The sequence below is a fragment of the Gossypium arboreum genome, chromosome 3 (genome assembly GCF_025698485.1).
Source record: "Gossypium arboreum isolate Shixiya-1 chromosome 3, ASM2569848v2, whole genome shotgun sequence".
In the NCBI taxonomy this organism is placed as follows: Eukaryota; Viridiplantae; Streptophyta; class Magnoliopsida; order Malvales; family Malvaceae; genus Gossypium; species Gossypium arboreum.
The window spans coordinates 38,587,275-38,603,334 of record NC_069072.1 but is presented as its reverse complement, the minus strand read 5'-3'; the positions used below and the strand labels follow the sequence as shown (position 1 = coordinate 38,603,334).

Sequence of the window (16,060 nt, the reverse complement as noted above, 5' to 3'; positions counted from 1 at the left end):
CTAAATAATGGTAGAAATGGAAATATTGGGTGAATACGACTTCAAAAACGTAAAGAGCATTAAAAACGGGGCTAGGATGTACTTACAATCAAGCTTGAAAGATGAAAAAACCCTAGCTATGGAGAGCTTGTAAAATTAGGCTATGGTGAAGAAGATGGACAAAAACTTTGACTTGATTTTCCCTTTTAATTCATTTATTTACTAAATGACCAAAATGCCCTTAATGCCTTTCTTTCAAAATTCACCTATCCATGCCCCTTTTTGTCCAAAAAAATATAAAATGGTCTAGTTATCATATAAGGATCTCTAATTTAAACTCTCATAGCAATTGGACACCTTTAACATGTACAACTCAATTTTTTCACTTTTTACAATTTAGTCCTTTTTACTAAATTGAGTTCCCAAACGTCAAAATTTTCGAACGAGATATTCACGAAATCATTCTGTGAAATTGTAGACTATAAAAATCTAATAAAATTAAATTTTCCTACGTCGAATTTGTGGTCCTGAAACCACTATTCCGACTAGCTCCAAAATCGGGATGTTACATTTAATGTGTCGATGTTGCGATGTTATTAATTAGATCCATCAGATGTAATCTCACCATTAGAGATTGAGATTTGACCCAATATGACATACGATGAAGAACCGATCAAAGTGTTAACTCGAGAGGTTAAACAGTTGAGGAATAAAAGCATAGCTTAAGTGAAAGTTTTATGGCAACAACACGGGGTTGAAGAGGCTACGTGGGAACCTGAGGAGGCTATAAGAAAATAGTACCCAAACCTATTTTCTGGTAAGATTTCGTCCCTGGTAAGATTTTCGGGGACGAAAATCCCTAAGGGGAGAGAGTTGTAACAGCCCATTTTTTGGTCAAATAGGAACAGCGGTTTCGGGACCAAAATTTGAAGTAGAAACATTTATTTTATTATTTTAAGGTATACACCATGATAGAATAATTGTGTGAAAATTTCATGAAGAAATTTTATCACTTGAGTGCCTAATTTGACTAGAAGGACTAAATTGCAATAGCTGCAGAACTTGAATTCTATAAGTTAAGGTGTCTAATTGTTATGAAATTTTAATTAGAGTATTATGCCATTTAACCTTAGGATGGACAAAAATGGACATGGTTAGATGAAATTTCAAAGTTCTGTATTAAGGGTATTTTAGTAATTTGGCTAATAAGGACAAAATTAACAAATAAAAGATGTCCATCTTCTCAATTTCATCCCCCATGGCCAAATTTTACAAGGGAAGACATATCTAGGGTTTGGCCAACTTTCAAGCTCGATTGTAAGTCCGTTCTTGTCCCGTTTTTAATAATTTTTATATTTTTGAGATCGTTGTAGCTTGATTTAGCTATTTCAAGGACTAATTGTTGAAGTATAAAAATTTTTTCCATGTTGCATATGTTTTTATTTTGATATTTAATGGTATAAAATGCATGTTCGTTGTTACTTAAACAATGTTTGTAAAGTGGTTTTCGATAAAAACGTTAAATAGGGACTTATTTGTAAAAGTCTATAAAATGTGTAGAAATGAATAAATGAAAATTGTGGGCTATTATGAGTAAAAATAATATTCAGCTAAGCTTTGGTTGTGATGAAATTGAAAGAAATTCATTTTACGAGCCTAGGGACTAAATTGTAAAATGTTGAAAAGTTAGGGGCAAAAATGTACTTTTTACCATAATGTGTTTTCGGGCTAAATTTAATAATGTAATGATTAAATAAGTTAAATATGGTATTATAGATCAAGAAAAACGTGGTTTGGGTGTAGATTGGGGGATCCTTTGGCCGTTTTTGGAACAAAAATAAGTTCGTATGTTAATAAGCTTGTTAAAATTGTATTTTAAATGCTTTTATTTATGCACAAATTGTGTAATCGACTTTACGGACACATTTGGCGACGTTCTGGCAAGTGAGAAATCCCAATTAAACCTTAGGAATAAATTAGGATACAAGTGACTTGTCACTAGGGTTTTATGTTATGTGATCTGAGTGTTGGTTCTATACGTCCTACCGGTGGCTGAGTATACCGGCATATGTTGCGGTTACTAGACAACTTGTGTAAGCAGCATCGTGTAGCTATGTCTTGACTAACAACTTGTGTGAGCTGGCCCGATAATGGCTCGAAAGCGAGCATAAATGTGTTATGAGATAGAGGTGGCAATGGCTGCAAATGTGGCACCTTGTGTGCAAGGTTTTCCCGAGTATCCAATATTATTATTCCGAGTGGTTCATTAGGTATGCCAACGATGAGAATAAGTATGAAATTATCGCAAGATGGTACAGGTATGTACGCAAAACTTATGATTGTTAAATTTGCGAAATGATGAATTTAAGGTAAGTTTGTGGTGGAAGTGAATTATGATCATGAGATTACGGTAAATTAAATTATCTTATGTTATATTACTGGCATGTTAATGTATGGTAAGTGTAACATCCTAAAATAGGGCCTAGTCAGAATAGTGGTTTTGAGACCACAAATCTGACGTTAAAATATTTTTTTTATGATTGTTATGAGTTCTAGGACATGAAAATAAGCATTTGTTAAAGTTTCATGAAGAAATTCTAGGTATAAGCTGTCCAATTGGAAATTAGGGACCAAATTGAATAAATTGAAAAACTTGAATTCTAGAAGCAAATCACATGAAATTGCTTTGAATTATAAATGATAAGGTCTTAAATAACAATTTTCCCAATTTCTAAGTTTTTGGACAAAAATGGGCATGCATAGAAAATTTTGGAAGTTTTGTAAGGAGGGGCATTTTGGTCATTTGGTAATAAACTTAATAAAAAGGGAAAAAGAAAGCCAAAATCAGCCATCTTCTTTGCCATAGCTGCCGAAATTCCTAGAGCTCCATAAGCTAGGGTTTTCAACATTTCAAGCTCAATAGTAAGTGCTCCCTAGCCCCGTTGTTAATGTTCTTTGTAATTTTGAGATCCTCGTAACATGCTCTATCCATTTCTACCCATATCTCAAGCTAGGGTTCATGTTTGTAAATTTACCCATGCATGAGATGCTTGTGTTTTGATAATTTATGGAGGAATATGAGAGTTTAAAAGATGGTAAACAACTTTTACTAGGTAGGTTTTCATGGAAATGGCTTAAAGGACCATTTTGTAAAAAGTATAAAATATGTGGTAGAAATGTGAAATAGTGGAAAATATGGGCTGGTATGAGCTTAGGATACATTCGGTTAGGCATGGGTAACCAAGGAATTTCATGCATTCCATTATACGAGCCTAGGGACTAATTTGTAAAAATAAAAAATGTAGGGGTAAAATTTAGGTCCGAAATGAATAGTATGAGTTATTAATAATTTATTTTTACTAATATAGACCCCTAGGAACCAATTCCAGAGGTTGACCGTGGAAAACGAAAGGTTTCAGAATAACCAAAATACGAAACCGAAGCAATTACCATGTAAGTTCGTGTAACTCGAAGTAAACTTTAAATATACTTGAAAATGCATATTCTTAAATGTATGTTAATTTAGATATGGATTGCATGACAATCCATGAAATGTAGTAGTGTAAAATGAAAAAGATGACAATTGTCCCGATTGAATGAAAAAGGGAGACTCAATGGGTAAATTCTTGTTTACATGACATGAGATCCTGCATGTGTTGCAGAAAGGGATTTAGCCCGAACGGGTAATCGATGATCTCAGTATAGTAAGGATCCAGCCCGGACTGGTGTTCCTTAAGTGATCGAACCTCCCAATGAATATATGTGCATTGTGGATTTAGCCCGGATGGCTAATACGATTAAGGACTGAAATTAGCCTGGACTGGCATTTCAGATCTGAGCGTATTGGAGTAATTATCATTGTAAGTGATTTAATCTGGAATGGTAATCCCCACAATACTTCTTGAATTTATGTTATGAGGGATTTAACCTAGATTGGTAATCCCACCGTAAGAGTGAGGTTCACGGGAGTGTATATTTAAAATGGTCACTAGCATGACTTGACGGTAAACGGGAAACCCATCAAGATTTTTGAGAACCTCCACGGGACTATAATGAGAAACGAGAATGGAAATGTTTGAATGATGAGCTCACCTAAGATAAATGCTATATCGCTTGAGAAGAAACTAACTTGATGATTGAGTGTATGTGATAGGGGATTTATACTATGCATGTTTGGCATGAATATCTTTTATGGTTGTATGCTAAATAACTGGTAAGTTTACCTTCTTGTTATCCGAACTTACTAAGCATGTTAATGCTTACCCCCTTTCCTTTCCCTATTTTACAAAGCTCATGGACTCATGAAGATTGGAAGACGATTGGAGTATTGTCAACACTATTAGCTTATCTTGCTTTGGTATATAGATATCTTTACTTTGTTACAATGGCATGTATAGGTTTCTGGTTATTTTGTTATATGTGTCATTGGTTAGCCAATGTAAGGGCTTGAATGATATACCTATTCATTTTGTATATGGCCATAAGACATGGCTCATTTTGATGTAGGTTGTAACTTACTAATTGTGCATGTTGGTGTTTAAATGTTCATGAGATGGTTAAATGTGGTATATCATGAATGGACATGTGGAATATGGCCAAATCACTTCGAGATGGCTAGGTCATAATTGGAAATGAGTTATAAAATGAGCCAAGTCTAAATGTGTTTGATGATAAGGTAATCCTTAATACAAAGAGGATAATCTAGCATGCACAAAACCAAAGAGATGAGGTTAACATGCAATAGACCATTGAAGGTAGTCATAGGGCATATTTAGGCTCTTTTAAATACCATAGAAGTTCACAGATGTGTGTGGATGTTGAGGGTGACCATTGGCTTGGATTGTAGCCTCCAAAACGGTCCACACGGGTAGACACACGGGCATGTGTCTAGGCTGTGTGTGACACACGATCAGTTCCATGGGTGTGTGGTACGGCCGTGTGTCCCCTACATCTAAAATTTTTAGGTCAGTATACATGGTAGTAAACACACAGGTAGAGTCACGGCCATGTGTTTCAACCATGTGGAGGACACGGCCTAGCACATGGGCATGTGTCTTGGCCGTGTGCCCCTAAATGCATGATGACATCATAAACAGAATGCTTAAGTTTTTGGACACAGGCGATGACACGGGCGTGTCTAGGCCGTGTGAAGGACACGGGCATGTACTCGGCCATGTGAAAACCCCTGTAGGTTCGAAATGGAAAATAAATTCAAATAATTTCGTACTGGTAAGGGACACAGGCGTGTCCCATGTACACGTAAACCTAGGAATTTTCCTAAGATTTTCTTAAGCTCTCAGTTTAGTCTTAGACCATTATTAATACATGTTTTGGGCCTCGTAGGCCCCTAATAGGGTCACTATGAATATATTTGATTGGTTTTAATTTGGAAAGAAATTTTATAGCCTGTGATTTTCCAGAAATGTCATGTTTGTGTACCGTAATGCCCTGTACCTTGTCTCGGTCTCGGGTACAGGTGAGGGGTATTACAGTAAGGTTTGCTTATGTCTTCATACGAGCTTACTAAGCTATATAGTTTACTCCATTTTATTTTTCATGTTTTATAGTGTCACCAAGCTAGCTTGGATTGGAGATTGTTGGAGATCGCCTCACACTATCAAACTGTCATTTTGGGTATCAATGATCTTAAACATTTTGAGTATATGGCATGTATAGGGACTTGGTCATTTTCTTATATGTGTCGTTATAGATTTGGCCAAATGTATTGGCTTGTAATTGTCAAAGGCTTGATATGGTATTTGGCCATGTAACTTGGCTCATTTTGGTTGAATTGGTTGTAAGCTTATATATTTATATATATATATATATATGCACGCATGTGCAATTATCTCTTCTGTGATGTAGTTTATACATGCTTGATAAATGGTTGAATGTGGCTTAATGGTTTTGTTGTTGAATAGTTAAGATTGGCTCATTGGTATGCTAGGAAATCTAAGTAAAATAATGCATGTTATTGGTAGCCATATTAGAACTTGTAGAATTTGAGTTTGGTATGATTTGGTTTGGCGAAATATGATGTTGTAAATATGTTGAGTGTGGATAATGAAATGACATGATTTGGCCTTTTTTGTGGATGTTTTGGTTGCCTAAAAATGCCATGGTTTATGCCAAGAAGATTGTGGGTGTTTACGTGCAAATGAAGACGACAAATGGCTTGGTAAATAGCCTTTATTTTGTCCATACGGGTAGACACTAATCATGCCTGTGTTTCTCTGTAGGAGTTCGTGGAGACAAAAGATCTTAGCGATAATAACTTATCATTGAAGACCAAGAACGGGACAAGTGTAGTAACTGAAGTAATGGGAGATATACATATTTATTTTGATAATTTTAGGAAAACTATTTTAAAAGACGTTTCTATGTTCCATGTTTCAAAAGAAACTTAATTTCCTTTGCATGTTTATATAAAGATAGCTTGACCGTGACTTTTAATTATGGAATTGTAATATTTAGATATTGCAATTTTATCTATAATGCATGGACGTCAAATAATCTATATTTTATCAAACCAAAGATGTACACACTGCATGAGACTAAAATACCGAATAAAAGACTTAAAACTTCTCACTCTAATGAGGCGTACCTTTGGCATTTGAGACTTGGTCATATTAACCGAGAAAGAATCACTAGACTTGTGAAAGATGACATCTTAAGTTCGCTTAAAGAAGTTGATATTCCAAAAATGTTAATCTTGCTCGGAAGGTCAGATGACTAAACAATTTTTTATTGCAAAAGGAACGAGGGCCGAAAAACCCCTAGAACTTGTGCACACTGACGTATATGCCCCCATGAGCATTAGTCCAAGAGGTGGTTACTAGTATTATGTAACCTTTATTGATGACTATTCAAAATATGGGTAGGTATAGTTGGTACACTACAAGAGTTAAATCTTTGATAAATTCAAAGAGTTTCGTGCGAAAGTGGAGAAACAACTAAGTTTACCCATAAAGGCACTCTGGTCTGATCGAGGTGGGGAATATTTATCTGATAAGTTCTTAGGGTACCTCATAAAAAATGGGATTCTATCCCAGTTAATCTTGTCAGGCACTTGATCTATCGTAATTCAGTGTAGCAGATTAAACTAATTATCATACTTTAGAAGCTTGAAAACAAGAATTTTTAGTAGGTTTGAATTATGTTTTCTTATGTTTTTAATAAGTTATTAAAATGTGAAAATTGAGTATTTTAGTGACCTTAAGGGCCGAATAAGGCCTAAGGGTGAGCTAATGCACTTTGTGAGTGTGCAGGACACTTTTAGAAGGCATACTAAATGGATACTGGTCATTACGTTGCAACATGGGGTGATAAATGTCACAACATAGGGAGCAGAATGGAGAAGTCTCAAGACTTCCTTCAATGTTGCAACACAGCCTAAGGGTGTCGCACATGCCCCCTGAAGATATCCTAAGAAGAGTACACTGACTACCATGTCACAACACAAGTCCTGGTTTGTCATTGGTGTCGTTGTCGAGGAGGCAATGTCACTAGATTGATTTAAATTCTTTAACATAGAAATAATAATTAAAAAAATTTGAAGTTACAAGTATGATTCTATTTTATTTTATTTATTGTTACTAATCCTCTCTTTCTGGGTTTAATGTATGACTTGTAGTAGGGGCACACCTATTGTAGCAATCATAGATCTAGAGAGAATAATCTAATGAAATCAAGAATGAGAATAGCAAAGACAATAATGATGCAAGATCCACAACCGCCTGCTGTAGGTAACGTACCACATTAAAATAACTTGTTTGATGATACTGACAATAACGTCTTAGGAAACCCACCAGTACCACAGCTACCCGCAAATGTACATATGGCTCGGAATGAGAGAACCCTAAGGGATTATGCCTTACCAAGTCGGGACATAGTTCAAGAAAGTATGGCAAGGCTGAAAATTACAACTAATAATTTTGAGATCAAACCGGTGATGATTCAGATGATCTAGAATAATATGCAATTTAGGGGCACAATGACAGAGGACCCCAATCAGCATTTCAAATGGGTTCTCCAACTCTGTGATACTTTTAAGTATAACGGGGTCACTGATGATGCTATTCATCTTTAGTTGTTCCCCTTCTCTTTGATTGATAACGCCTTTTCTTGGTTAGACTCCCAGGCACTAGGGTCTATTACGACATGGGATGAACTCATTGGAAAGTTCTTACAGAATTTTCTTCCTGATTAGCAAAGCAATTCAACTAAGAAGAGAGATTGTTGCCTTTAGATAGATTGAGGGAGAAAGTTCCTATGAGGCGTGGGAACGTTTCAAAATGTTGATTAAAAAATGCCCACACCACGGATTTCTGAGTGGATGTGACTGTAGATATTTTATAACTGGTGGATGCGAACCAACAATCAGGATTAGACGGAGCAACAAGAGGAGCCCTTATGAATAGAACGTACAAGGATGAATACAAATTTTTTGAAAATATGGCATTAAACTCCTTTTACTAGCCAATTGAATGATTCACATATGGCCAGAAACCCTCTACGGTCAAAATTATACAAGAGGATGACAAGTATCAGTAGATAATGGATAGACTCAACCGTATTGAATCTACTTCTACATCGTCTATGCATGGAGGAGACAAACCACTCCTCCATTATATCAATAATCCTACTGAAAATATAAACTACATCAGGAATAGGGGTGGAAACCCTTATTTGAACACATATAATCTTGGCTGGAAGGATCACCCAAACCTGAGATGGGGAGGAAATGAAGGAGGAGGTAACAGTTTAAAACAAGCTAAAAATAATAATTATCAACCTCCTTATTTTCAGAAACCTCATGATAGGGTCAACCTAGGTAACCATATTGTATGTGGTCAACGTCTGGATAGAATTGAGGTAAAAAAGCAATCAATGAGAACAAATGTTAAGCAGGTTCAGTCTAAGTGCACCAATTCAACACAAACATTGACTAAACTCGAGGATCAAATGAGTCAATTGATGAGCTCGGACATCAAAACACAAATTGGCAAAGGTATTCCCAGAAATATAGAAGACAATCTACGGAGGAAAGGTAAGGAGCATATGAAAGAGATTGCACTCCAGTCAAGAAAAGTCTTGAGTAGCCCAAAAACCACTACTACGAAGACAACTATGAAGAATAATGATGATCCTCAAGAGAAATCTCTAGAGGCTAGAGATAAGCAGAGCCAGAAGAGGTAACCACAGCAGCAGCAGAGACAAAGAAGGAAATAACTAAAGATTCTGCCATGCAAAAGTCCTATTCCCTTTAAGACTAGAGGAAAAAAAAAAGAGGATTTGTAAGTTTCCTTAACTTGTTTAAAACATTAAATGTTAACCTACCTTTAATTCAATTAATTGAGAAAGTTCCTAAGTATGCCAAGTTTTTAAAGGAAATTATGTCTAGGCGTAGGAAAATTAAGGTAGTTGAACAAGTTAGTATAAGCACTTCCTGTAGGTTATTATCTCAAGAAGGATTCCCCAAAAATTAAAAGACCCGGGAAGTTTTACTATTCCCATAGAGATAGGGAGCATTTATTTTAATAGAGCTCTATGTGATTTAAGAACTAGTATTAATTTGATACCTTTATTTTTTTTAAAAAACTCAGGTTAGCGGATCTTAAAAATACGCATATAATACTACATTTGGCCAACGGATCTTCAGTTCATTCAAAAAGTGTATTAGAGGATGTCTTAGTCAAAGTGCGCAGTTTCATTATTCCAACAGATTTTGTGGTGCTTGATTTTGAAGAAGATCGTGAGAAACCGATCTTGTTAGGTAAACCTTTCCTGGACGTTTCTAGGTCCACAAATGATTTAAAGAAAAATGAATTAACTATGAAAATCAATGATGAGACTGAAACTTTTAAATGTGGCCATCAACCAAGAGACGAAGGTAGGAGGAAGTTAGGGGAGCAATGCAAAAAATTATTTGTTTCTAACATTACCGAGTCAAGAGACACGCTTCATTTTTATGCATGCAGAAAGAATAAACAAGTTTAAGGAAAGGGGCAAGCGGGCACAAGTGGAATGGCATGATGGAAGATGGACTAATACTGACAGAACGACAAAATCATCCATCGATGAACTGATGATACTATCAGATGAATCGGGCAATAAAACTTCAAAAATATTTCAACTACTTAATTGTTGTATATTATTGAATGTTTAGCTAATGACAGATTTTAGTTGTTACCTTTTATTTGATATATTTTCATTCAAGATCGAGACATCTCAAAGATGGAAATATAGGCTGACACAGAGTCGATGTCGCGACACAGCAACCTCATGTCATGATGCTTCGTGCAGAATGTAGGAATTGAAGGAGCCAACCCAATGTCACAACATGGAGGAATCGAGTCACGACATAAAGGACAGTCTCCCCAAATTTTTGAATTTCAAGATGTTTCATGACAACGGTAAGCTGCCAGGGATCTCGTAACATGGAAAACTTGTGTCACGACATGGCTATAATTTTTTATAGGGTTAACCCGACCCATTCGTGCAACCCGGCAACATAACCCCTAATTTAAAAGATTTTAGACCTCCAAAATACCTATTTCTTAACCTAAAAACATATTTAACTCCTATTTAAACACACTTTACCCCTTTTAATTTTTTAAAACTCTCAAAATCCCCTAAAACCCTAAATGCTCATCTTTTTCTTTTGCTTTTGCTTTTTGCTTTTTTTTAGGTATTTATTCTTTCACTCTTACTTGTAAAAGGAAATAATGGAACCACTCCAAGAAACGATGAGCAAACAAAGCATGGCGAGGAATCCAACAATATATCTGAGGTTAAGGGTTCCTAAACTCAACTTTTATTGTTTTATTGAGTTTGTTTGCTTAGTACTTCATTAGTTTGTTGAATTAAAACATCATCCTCCTGGAAAAGTTAGGTGAAATATGGAAACAGAGGGATTAATGGGTCAAAATCCCTCTATTTTCCCAAATCTGAATGTTGAAAAATATTTTAAAAAACTTCAAGGAAAAATATTCATTCAAGAGAAGGGATTTGATCCATCCATGAATTGTGTAAGAAAATATGGCCTTTAGTCACATCTCATAGGTGGGAACATTTTTGGACAATCACTAAAGATAGTGTTGTGGTCCCTATTGTTCAAGAATTTTATGCAACATTACGGGACCAAGAGTCTAGGAGCAGTAAAGGTCATATGTAGGAATCGGTACTTATGCAAGGGAAAGAAGTGTGACCTAAAATTATTTGCAATTTTTATAATGCTCCATACTATGAGAATGACTTTATTGATGAAACTGATTTAGAATAGTTTCAAGACATAGATATGGATAACATTATAAACTTTTTAACCGAAGGAAGGGGTGAATGGAAATATCGCTCATGTACCAATCTTCCCATGTCCTTTCATCAAGCTATTATGTTTCTAAAGGCTAAAATGTGGATTCAATTTGTGTGCACGTGAATAGTATCTACTTTAAATGTTTCTAATGTTAATATATTTCGAACAGTTTTACTTTATGAAATCTTCCAGAAAAAGCAAGTCTGTATCGACAAATGGATCCACCAGAACATGAAGAGATGTATTAGTGGCTAGAAGGTGGGAGTTTTCTTTCCCCATCTATTGACGGCCTTATGCAAAAGGGTAGGTGTAGCTATGACATCCACTGAGCATTCACTAAAACCTTCCCGAAGTATCATCGGGGACACCTTGTTCCAACAATACATTAGGTTGCGAGCAAAACAAATAGAAGACTTGAATAAGCGGTAACAAGACGCGACAACTACACCAACTTCATTACAAAGGTTGACACAAGTTAAACAAGAAGTTGGTGAAAGTAGTCATCCAAAGCTAGATTGGATGATACAGTGGATGCAAGAATTGGGGCAGATCTTCCAAGAATTTTTTAGGCAAAACATCCAGGTCCCCAATTATATACCAGACATGTTCGTGCCAATAGAGATGGAACAAGAAGAAGAGGTGCATGCGAGTGAAGAGGAAAAAGCCTGAAAGGATGAGGAGGACGACGGAAGTGAGGAAATGGATTTTGAGGAAGATGATTGAACATTTTTCTAAATTTTGTTTGTATTAAATTTTGGATGATTTTGATTTGGACTTTGTAGGCATAGGATTAATAAGTAGATTTTTAGTTCTGTTTCATTTTGTTTAAGTTTTCTATGTAGGTACCCAACACGAAAGAGATAGAAACAATTTGAGTTTTACACGATCAAAGGAGGAAGCACCCACCATTAGCTGTTGGAGCGACCACGATCAATCAGGTAACTTTTTTCCTTATCTTTTTATGGGCTGCACATTGATGACAATTTGTCAAATAAAGTGTGAAGGGAAACATAGAAGGTTTGTTTTAAAATTTTTACGTTTAAAATTTTTACGTTTCTTTTTTACTTTTCTTGTCCTTTGAGTGCTTGATCTTGTAGAAATACAAATGATTGGTTGGGAGCATGAACATAGTTCGCTTCTGTTTACAAATAAATTTGGCATGATGGTAGGTGATTTTAAATTTTTTATTATTAGACTACTAAGTTCTATATGTTACACTTTAAATATGTAGTAAGCAATCAATTGTACCAAATGATATAGAAAATACAATGAAACAAGCATGCTAGTATGAATGATAAATGATTGAATGTGAGTTTGTTTAATGGATTAAATTTGTGCATAGTGAGATATTAAGGGATGACCTAAGGCATTATTTGGAACACATCCAAAGCCAAAAACCTTACTTATTCATCATTCACCTTTAGTACTGATTGTTAAGCCTGTTAACACTTCTTGATGAACCTCATTACAAGCCCCAAGCCTAAAAATGATAATTTGTTTTTTCCCTTATTCTTTGGTCCTGCACTGCATAACTATAAATGTCTGGCCATACGTATTGAGGGTTAAGTAGATACATCACGGTGGAAGTTTGTAAAAAATAGAGTGAAATAGGAAATATTGGTGTGATATGGGAACTATAGGTTAGCCTGAAAGCGCAAAACAAAAGAAAAAAATTCAAAACGCAAAAGTAATACAAGTAGAAAAAGTTCTTAAAAAATAAAAAGCATTTTTGAGTGAGATGATACGAAAAAAAAAGTCACAAAGTCACAAAAGAAAGATAAACTCATTCATTAGTGCACAGAAACTCATAGGATAGGTGTAGTTACTATGTCATGCTATGATTTCCTATTTATGCAGAGACAAGGAAGGTAAGAGAAGGAGAAATAAGATGGTGAGCGGGTAAGGGTCACTAAGCGGGGAAGAATAAGGACCAATACAATGTGCCAAACTATTTTCGTGGTTGTAACCCTCTTGATGCTTACTATCTTTGAATTCCATACATGTCCTCAGCCTCAGAATGTTACAAGTTGAAAAGTCTTATGTGACCTAAATATCCTTATTCACGAATGGACATCATACTAAACATACGCATAAACGACTACTTGTATTCTGCTCAGATAATCAAGTACTTGTATGATTTATTGATGGATCCCTACAAGTGAGACTTAATGCTTGTATACTTTGTAACATATTGAACTTAGATGTTTGTGGTTAGAAGTGGTAAATCAAGTATTAATCATGTTATACTTGTGAGTGAATGTAAAATGCGTAATTCATTTACTCCGAAGTCAATATTTGTATCATATTTGCTCAAGGGTCATCATTTTTATTTCTTATGTTCATGTTGCTTGAGGACAAGCAATGACTTAAGTGTGGGGGAGTTTGATCTGTCGTAATCCGGTGTAGCAGATAAACTAATTATCGCACCTTAGGATCTTGAACACAAGCGTTTTCAGTAGGTCTAAATTATGTTTTCTTAAGGTTTTAATAAGTTAATAAAATGTGTAAATTGAGTCTTTTATTGACCTTAAAGTCTAAATTAGGCCTAAAGGTGAGCTAACGCATTTTGTGAGTGTGCGGGAGAGTTTTAGAAGGCATACTAAATAGATACTGGTAACTATGTTGCAACATGGGATGATCAATGTCGCAACATAGGGAGCAGAATGGAGAAATCTCAAGACTACCATCAATGTCACAACACAGCCTAAGGGTGTTGCGACATACCCCTAAAGATATCCTAAGAGGAGTACACTGATTTCCATGTCGCGACACAAGTCCTGGTGCGTCACGACATCGTCTCTAGAACATAAATTAAATAAGAAATAAGGGTGTTTTAGTTTACACAATCAAACTTAAAGCTCGAGAACGTCGGCTAACCTAGCGTTAAGGACGACAGCCACTTAGAATTTATAAATAGGTTTCTTCGGCACATGTTATATTCACTATTCATTTAGCCTAGATTCTCTCTTTTAAACATAGTTTAGTTTTCTTTCTTTCTTATGTTTTTTAGAATATATTTCCAAGTGTTCTTTTTCAAGAGATCTGATTTGTGGAGATCATCAAACTTTGTGGATTCATTTTCCTTATTTAATACAAACTAGGCACTTTCTTAAACTCTACACTTTAGTCTATTTATCATTTTTCTCTTTACATCAACTCCATATTGTTTATGAAAGACATGAGAAACTAGTCCTCCTATGGGGGATTAAGGAGTGAAGGTATGATCTATTAATTGTTTTCTAAGGTTACTCAATAGATCAGCTGTTTGGGAAAGGAAGAACGTGAAACAAACCCTAGGCCCTAGGCCTAACAACCTCGGGAAGTCATCAAGATAGGAATTAACCCAAAATTGGTATGACCCATCCATGAATACCTTCACCCCAAGCCAATCTGGACTGTGAAGTCAGAAGATAAATAGCTTGTAACACCCCAAACTAGGCCTAGACGTTATGACCGAATCCGGTGCGCCACATTGATGCGTTCAAAATGTTTCGTATTACTTAGTTGGTAGAACTTAGTTGGTGTTGTAAAAGATACTTTTAAAAGTAGGTTAAAGTGAATAGAAGCTGTGCACCAGGTAGGAAAACCAGGAAAAGAGGAGGTGAGTCCGTCGGACTGCTTAAGTACCAAGCTCCCTTCGGATCCAATCCTAGACATGCACACCACCATTGCCACACCTTAACAACTCGTATAATTTTGAGAAAACCGTCTGGTTATGTCTATCTTAAGAAAATGATTAAGTTTGAGAACGTTTGCTTAGCGGAAGTCTTACTTGTAATCGTGTTATTTTGAAATCACTTAATGTTTTTGGAAACGCTTCCTAAAGCTAACCCATTTTCCTTAGTTATCATAGTTTTTTTTTTCATCATAATAAAATAAAATAATAAAAGTAAAACAAAACCATAAAAATAATTAAGCGGCCTTATTACACTTAAAATCCAAAACCAAAATGAAATTAAAAGGACGCCCAGTTCACCGTAAAGAAACCAGTTCAGAGAAACATGTGGCCATCCAATCCCTCACGACTCCAAGCCCACTATGGTTGAGGATTACCTGCGAGGATGAAAATAAGGGTGAGTTTTGGGAAACTCGTGTGTAATTCAACCCAACCATAGCCTAAATCAGTTCAAACCACGAGAGAGAATAAGTTGGCCTCACCTGAGCAAGATATCGAATAAAGCCCATAGGCCCGTAATGCACCAAAACAGATATATCATGCTTATGCGAAACCCAACCATATCCAACCACATACACCCCCATACCATCCTTTCGCCATGTGGGGAGACTACTCGACCCACCCAACCGCTACACGCACGAAATATGCAAAGATGGTCGCCAGATCTGAAAATGTGACAGAGTCACCAGATCTGATATTTTGTGGCGGTGCCACCGAATCGATATATGTGGCGGGACCACCGTATCAGATAATTTGTGGCATAGCCACCGTGACGCTTCCTCCATAATATAACCCATGTCCCCATGCAGCAGATATACATTCATGGCATACATCATACGATTTAATTCATCATGCTTTTCGGACAAAATTAACCCTAGGGGTATAAAGGTCATTTTGCATACATAGGGTATTCTAGTACATCTAACTATTTCTAAGGTTTTCATGCATATCGTAGCCATTACGTTTAGCCGTAAACACTTACCGAGTGTTCTTACGAATTGGGCCCGTTGGCCCATTAACCCGCTTTTAGCCCATTAAGCCCAAAATATCGTAACGCATACGAAATAGAGCGCATCGCAGCTTTTATCACT

At 36.0% G+C, this 16,060-nt stretch overlaps 1 non-coding gene across 1 annotated transcript; it reads right to left on the bottom strand.

Moving 5' to 3' along the window:
- Positions 1 to 8,198: 8,198 nt before the first annotated feature.
- On the bottom strand, positions 8,199 to 8,305 carry LOC128290990 (small nucleolar RNA R71). Its single transcript, XR_008280768.1, has one exon. It is a non-coding gene; the product is annotated as a small nucleolar RNA R71 (small nucleolar RNA).
- Positions 8,306 to 16,060: the final 7,755 nt, after the last annotated feature.